Source organism: Acanthaster planci, linkage group LG19 (genome assembly GCF_054643075.1).
Source record: "Acanthaster planci isolate LZ-2023a linkage group LG19, COTS_SCS, whole genome shotgun sequence".
In the NCBI taxonomy this organism is placed as follows: domain Eukaryota; kingdom Metazoa; phylum Echinodermata; class Asteroidea; order Valvatida; family Acanthasteridae; genus Acanthaster; species Acanthaster planci.
In genome coordinates, this window is record NC_141795.1 from 12,458,015 (window position 1) to 12,466,402 (window position 8,388).

Here is an 8,388-nt window from a genome sequence, read left to right on the forward strand (position 1 = left end):
GCCACTTTCGGACCCGATTGCATGAGTGCTCAGAATTGGAAGTCCTGAGTCCGGCCCAGAGGTTCAGTGTCACATTTCTTCAATTCCCCAGTTCCATGGATCTCTGGACCCCAAAATAGAATATTTTGAGTGTATAACTGTTATTAATGAGCTCTGCAGGCATATTTCTGGCCTTTAATACGAGGGTGCACCCTTTACAAAATTGCGACGCCAGCCAGCCTATACCAAAATCCATCTGTGGAGATCTTCCTTATTGTGTAAAATTCTTGCTGAATTTATACCAGAGAAATATAATCAGGCTTTAAATTTTATTTTGTGATTTACTTTTTTTTTAATTTTTTGTTAATTCTAAGTGTCATTTTAGAGAAAATGGGGTGAAAGATGTCTGCATTGTACCTTACATTTTTGAACGTAAAAGGGTATTTTAAAAATCAAATTTTTGAATTGTTCTCCAATTTTCTCACACATGCTGCATATCTTGGAAATTAAAAGAGTATTTTAAAAAGAACACCGGGTTAAGTTCAAGCGATTGCGAATTGTCCTTTGTGAGTTTTATCAGTTTCAGTTTTGGCACTGTCAAAATGATGGTCGGCCATGATTTATGTGTACACATGTGCACGTACATGTACATGTACATTAACGCACGTAAACATGCACTAATACATGTACTACTACTATTACGGATAAACGATTCTCCTGTAAAATATTCAATTCACAACTTAAACATGCTACCGACGTTTGATCAGGTCTTAATACACATGGCACTTTATTTCGTTTGTTTTGATAAACTGGACAAATGGTTTTAAAAACAGGAATGGCCGTGGTCATATTTCTTTCATATCAGGTCGTACTTTTTTCTTTTTTTTAAAAACACTTTGGGGAAATTTGTTTCAAATTTTGTGCAAGTGGGTTCATGTAATACGGCAGTGTTATATTCGAGTCCATCACAAGTCTGTGGAAGTCCCTGAAAATCCATCACAAGTCATTCGGTCAGTCTTAAGCCAATTCAAAAGCTATTCAAATGGGCTAGCTGTGACCAAAGCATACCTTTGTTATTGTTCACCCTGTTACTTATGACTGGCCATGTGAAGGCCGGGGACTTGTGACTGGACTTGAGAAGGGACTTGTTACTGGACTTGTGAATGGACTTGTAACTGGACTTGTGAATGGACATGTGATACAACACTGTAATACGGTGGTTGTCTAATAATTTTTCAGTTATCAGGTTATCACCGTGTACTTTATTTGCATGGATTTTGCTAAAATAAATGATGTTCTCCATGAGTAAAGTGATCGAGTGCGTATGCACTTAGGTGGTGCACAAGGGCGTGGGAGTGAAAATTGTGAATATACTCTTGTATCGTGTCCACTAGGATCACGCTTGGTGTCGTGCTGTTTTCAGAACTCCTTTTGAACAAAAGCAGAAAAAAATGTGTAAATGAAGTGAGAGGAAAACAATCATTGAAACAAGAACAAATCTTAACATTACAATCCAAAATCATTATTAAATGCTGTGCCCCAGTATTGCATTCAGTATGGAGGTTCATGTCTTCATTATGTGGTGGAGACAGCATGAATGCAATGATGGAAGACACCAAAGAAGCATATGTTCAGTTCTTCGAAAACAAAAACAAAAAAACAAGACTGGACAAACCGCATTCATTTTCTGGTTACATGTATATTCAACTCCATTGAGAGCAAATAGTTCTGCATATTATGACTTACACCTAGATTGCCCAGTTACCACTGCATACTAGAGGAAGGACTGCTTCCTTTTCCAAATAGTGAAATCTGGTTTGGCCTTGCTGGGACGAAGACCGGAAGGTCAGACAGAGACAGTTTGTGGAGAGGGTTTGTTGGGTTCTGTTCCTCACCACAGAAAGGAAGACTGCGCTGTGGTGTATGTTGTGCATTTCATTGTCATTTTGGAAATGAGTCATTGATCACATCTTTAAAGTTAATTATTGTATCTAAATTATGGGTTTGGAAACTTGAAAGGTTGTCAAACCGGCCTCACTATCGGTAATCGGTTTTTAATTGGTTTTTCAGGGCAGAAGGGGTAGAGTTTTTAATGAATAATTAAAATGCATGTACATGGCAGCCCTTGAAAAGATTATATATGTATATCAGTGTTACGTGAACAGGGTGCAGTTGTTAGCTTCAACGTCCAGTAACCTTTCCCTCCCGGAGCTTATAGCCACAGCAGTGGCGTAGCCACGTATTCCCGGTGCCCCTCCCCCAGGTGCCCCCCCCCCCAACTGAGGAATGGATATTGAACAAGGCTAACAAAATCTTGCCCCCCCCCAAAAAAAAAAACACCACTGAAAACTGGTGCCCCCATGTGCCCCTTTGTCCCCCCCCCAGTAAAATCCTAGCTACGCCACTGAGCCACAGGCTGATTGTCTGGGAAACACTCAATCTTTCAGTTGAACAAATTTTGGACCTTCTGCTCATACGCTCGCTCAAACACTCACTTATTTCTAAGCCATTATGATCCAACCTGTTTAGACATCTACCTCGTCAGTTTCAAGCAGCTTTGATGATTGATTTCAAATTTTGGCATCAAAATCCTGGGTTTGGCTTCTTCATCAGATCGTGGTTCTCGAGGGCCGTCCATGCTTTTTCAATTATTTTTGAGTGAGTGTACAAACCAGGCACTTGGAGAGGGAGTTGGTTGCTATGAATGCCTTTATCATATATGAAAATAATAAACATACTACTAAGCACAGAAAGTTGTTTTCCTTTCAAGTTTATACACTCACGGAGAGACAGGGGTGCCAGAAAAAGTACTTAGCAAGTTGAATTGAAAAATTACCCCTTAACAGTCGGAGAATAAAATGTCTGTTTGTCAACAAATGATGGTAAATCCAATCTACAGTAACATTAAGTTTCAAGAAAACCCGCTTTATCGTGTATTATTTCGCAATACATGTCTGAGGTAAATCTGTGAGATTTAAGCATTTTTGAAATCTAACCAGGCAATAACTTTCTATCGGGCCTTCTCAGTATTCCATGGTCTTGGTCAAAACATTCTCCTGAAATCACCGACAATCTGCTCGGCCCTCAACATCCCCCTAGCTCCTTCAGACAGCAAGACACCGAACAGGGACATGGGCAACACTATCTGGACAAGCCACCCGCAGAAAAAGGATACTCTTGTGCTGGGAAAGACAGGACACTACTTCGGATGTCAAAAAGGAAACCGGGACAGGTAGGACAAAGATGCAACGGATAGTGAGTGGAAGGGAGGAGAAGAGATGATAGAGGATCCCAGTGGATGATATTCGGTGGAAGGAGCAAACGTTGACAATTGGGAATAACATCTTTTGGACATTTTGGAAGACTTAAAACAATTTATTAAACATAGCAGGATGCATGTACGTTTGTATCTGCAATGGGGACACGTGTAGGTCTGCAAGAAGAGGTAAGACGTGAAGCAAATATGACATGTTGCGGAAAGTTAAGGGATTGCTGTAAAGGCGAATGATTGTTGTTACACAGAACTGGAGGTATATAGGAAAAAGAGACATAACAGGGATTAAAGAGATACACAGATTCCACACTGCAGCAATATATTGTTCCCGACTGTGTAATCCCTAGACCTACAAACATCGCCTCTCGGCATTGTCAAGAGTTTTTGTAAGTGATTACGGCGATAATAAATCCATCTGTTGGCAGTTGGATATTGAATATCTACCAAAACTCAAGCGAAGAGGTACCCCAAGCCAGTCGGTCGTAGATGTATATCGGTGAGGTGCCCCCTACACTACCTTGAACAGCACTGATTACTCTACCATGCCAGGGGTTTCTTATGGATGTGAGCTGTACACGTCAGTCGAAGGTGATTCCATCAGGAAAAATGATTAGCTCCATCATTCTTGTTTTCACTCTGTACGTTGGACAATGGAGAAAAAAGTGTAAAAATGTGCCACATTTGCCATTGTTACATTCTTTCTTGGATTGTGTAATCTCATTGGTCTGGAATAGTTACATGACCATCTGTAAAAACAAGTGTTTACCTCATTTGTTCTACTGTCCATACTAACTACCTTGTCATGTTGCACCGCGTTGGAGCAGTTGAATTGTTTAAATGCCAGGTGAATGAACTCTACAACCATTGTATCATGCCCAGCATGAAAGCTCGCAGTAATCTGATGGCTCCACTGTGAAAGTAATTCATTCATACATACACGTACTTTGTCAAGTAAGCCAAGAGAAAAACTAAGATGTTTAGTATCCAGGTTTATGAGAACAAATTTTAAGTTGGCCAAAATAATATTTAAATTCTAACAACCCAATAAAAGACAGAAAAAGGAAAGACCAAAGAATTGCGTGTATTTGAAGCGTTTCGTATAGTTTGGTTACTAAGTTCGTAGAATGTTTCACAAGAATTTTAGAAAACCAGCCTTCTCGAGTCCACGGTCATGGGTGTAGTTTGCTGCTGTAGCCAATAAATTGGATGTAGCCAAATGAAAGCATGTTTAGAGATATCTCAGTTGACTGCATGATATGGAAAGTGACCATCTAGTCTGAGATTGGAGCTTGTATAGATGTGTTTTATTAGCATTTGATGCTAAACATGGTGCTGCCCTCATCTACCCTGTTGTTATTTGCTCAAAGAAACTAATTTTGATGACCGTGACACTGATCAGAAGCCAGCTGTCACTTCACTGGAAATCGAACCAACTTCATGCGCAAGGGCGGATCCAGAATATTTTTTTTCATTTAACCTTTAATGGCCTTTTTGGTGGGTAAGGCTAAATTTGAGGCTTGTGTCATTTTATATTATTTTCTACGATTTCCTGGGTCTTTTTTGTTGGGGGGCTGGTCTGACTTGGCACCCCCCATCCCGATCCGCCCTTGTACACATACATGGTTTTAAATAAGGCTTTCATTCAATTTTCAAGTAAATGAAAATAAACAAAACGTTCATGTAAAATCAAAGGTTGAACAACGATTCCTGCCATCTGGGATATGATTATGAAGTTGCTCAAGATTGTTGAGGTATAAGGGCAATATTTCATGACCCTGAGCCCATGGGGGACACAACACAGTAAACACACCTGCTAGAGTCCTTGAGTACTGCATGTGGAACACATCTTGTTCTTGTGATCAAGCAGCTTTTCCAGTGAATTGGGCTGCTTTCATAAGCAAATATCTTAAGTTACTTGGCAACGATCTAGGCCTGGTTCATAGGTGCGAATACACAATGATAAAAAAAATAATCATATGAAAAGCACCGTAGCTACACCAAGTGCCAGCTTCATGGAGCTACTTTCTGAGTGTTTGAATGATCTACCGCGTGCATGATTAAACTCTTCTTCTTCGTATCAAAACTATTTGAAAACTTTAAGTTTGAACTATTTTGAGCTATAAGTGAACCGTAAAGTACACTCTTAAACGTACCGGGCTTTTCCAGACAGGTGAGGGTGCAGTTACTGGTGGGATGTACATGTATGTACTCCAGGAAGACACTGTCCGGTGTTCTTGTTTTCCTGTTCAAAAAAATAGGCCTATTAGACCTACAATTGCTCTTTTAAATTATTTCTGAGACCTTGTTGCTTACTGGCTTTTACACAATAACTTTGGGAAGCAAATGGAAATCTTTGATAGCGAAGTATAAACATCAAGCAAGTTTTCGTGCATAAATCAATGTAACATTGAGGCTCTGTGCCTTGGATTACGTCACAGTTTCTAAAAAATATGCAAAGTCATATCACCTTTTTAGAAGTCCCCAAAATAGAGATAAACATAGCAAAGCAAAAATTGAAAATAAGGTCAATTAAACACAAAGGTGAGATTTCAAATTTCAAACCAAAACATTTCTATTACATGTCCCTTTAAGGATATGTTGTGGCACTGAACCACAGTCGCACTGACTGGTAGAACAGCTTCCATGTTCCACGCCATGTCGCCGTAACACTCATGCATACATTTCACAATTCATTGAAAGGAAATTAACCTGTGAAAACGCGATTTCACAGTCGTATTCAACTAGCTAATCGTTTGTCACTGTTATTCTACTATAGGCGTTGCGAGAGGTTATTCCTGGGAAGAAAAAAGCAAAATGAAAAAGGACGAAAGACGAGAATAGGGGAAACAAATAAGAGAAAAGAGGGAAAAGATCTATATTTTCGTTAAAATGCCTCAGAGTTGACTTCCACTGTTTCGTAACTCTGTTACCGTTGAGTGCTTCGCGCCCCGCCCTCCGATAATATTCCTTGGGAAAATCCCAACAACTTAAAAAAGCCTCAATATCAGTGACACCAGAAAGGCATCAACACTGTGGTACTGACACCGAAGCTCACAAAGATCAACGCAAACTTAGCACAATTATGCCGGTAGTGCTGCGTAACAGTAAAACACGCAAACTACAAACTCACTGAAAACCTGTTTATGATGATGGTCATGAGTATGCCACACAACCATTTACGAATTAACCTGTGTACTCTCAGTAGAAAACGTAAATAAGTTTTTAGGCGTCATGCTTCGAAAAATCGACATCAGGCAAAACAATAAATCTAGATTTACAAAACTGGCAACAAAATGCGCAAAGGCGTCGCTCCCTATAGGTCTTCAGGGGAAAATGTTTGGGATATCGCTAAAAATGTACAGGGGCGAGGTTCTCCCAGCTCTATATTAGGATAGCGCCGTCATCCATCCATACTATTCCCCTATTAGGAAATTTCCATTCAAATGACACTCAGGGAAGCCCCCTTACTCATCGAGACGTTAATGTCAAGCAAGGTCGAGGCTTCCTATACGTTGTTCACTCATCCCTCTGCCTGGAACTTGAAAGTCTCACAGCCAGACCGAAAATGAAACCACTTTTACAGGGGAAATCACGTACCGTTTACTCTAACACGAATTGGCCAGAGAGTGAATTGGTGACAGCGCCTTGGAACTCTGTTCACAATTAATCATGTACAATTTCAACTGTTGTAGTTTCCAATAATGGCTGTTTAAAGGGCGAATGTTGAAATAAAGAGGATTGTTATTGAAAGCTGATCATGGCAGACTTGTAACTTGTAACGAGTCGCTATTTGTGACTCGATTCAAGTCATTGCAACGTATAGTGACTCAAGGTGACTCGAGTCGGGTCACTGTAACGTATATATGAGACCCAGTAGAGTCGCGTCCTTAGGCAAAAAGTTGACTTGAGTCAAACATTTAGCTCAAGTCAATTCGGGTCCTAAATATTTGAACAAAATAGGGAAATCACTGTTACAATTATATTTTTCTTTTTGCATATTTAGATTTACCTCTGATTTCTACATGCAGTCACAGCACATTTTACTCTTTATGCAATAGCAAACGACACGAACATCATAAACTGGAGCTGTACGTCATTGTAAATACTGAGTGACCCTTTTCTTGAAACTCTGTTCCAGAGGTAGGTCTATGCTCTATAACAGATCTATATTTGGACTGTCGACCGGAGGAAATGGGGAATTTGGCAGAAGGGAGATAACACGTTTTGTTTTATAAAATCCCGGTGCTGCATAATTGAGTTGGCCTATATGCATTACAAGTCCCCGCAAGTTCATCACAAGTCATTCAGTCTTAAGCCAAGTCACATACTGTTCAAAATGAATTGTAACAAAAGGATTCCTGATTCCTTATGCACATTACTGGTACAGTGTGAAAGGACTTTTGATGGACTTGACTCCAGCACAAAATGTTGAGGCACAAAGTAGAACGTATTTCGTACCTCAGTGTGCAAACCGGACACGAAATGTTGCTGTTGTAGAAATCTGCTGTCATTCGACGTCCCGGATTTCTGTAATTCGCAAAGAGTGCTGAAGGACAGAAAATCACATCTGTGTTGATTATATTAAACAGTTCCAGATTCTCGGGCCTGTGGTTTTTGTCTGTGCTTAAACAATTCATATCTCAGAGTTTGTGTATAACTATAGCTTATCTGTCCACATTAATCAAAGTAGACAAAATGCCAAAAGCAAAGACGAATCCCACACGTAGGCCTTATGGATGTAGAAGGCCAACCAAATTGCTCCACATTATACACTGTACACGTCAGTACTTGTATCGACTTGATAATGGTTCCACAGCAACAAAGTTGCGGAATTCTCTGAGCTTCCACAATTCAAAAAGGGCACAAGTCTTAGCCGTCGAAGTGACCGTCGCTCTTAAACTTAACACTGCTTCTGTTCCCTATAATAGGCGTATTGGGCTTTGCTCGTTCACCCTTGCATGGTTGTGTGGAAATTTTCTGGTACGTCTTTAACTGGCCGTTTCGTTATCGTGCAGGCATGCCGAGTGGCTACCAGGAAAACCATATTTGGAGACAGTGAGCGCTGAAACCTGAGTGAGTCAAGTTCATCGGTCGTTTGACTGACTAACGTTTTTTTACCGGTTACTAACAGCGCC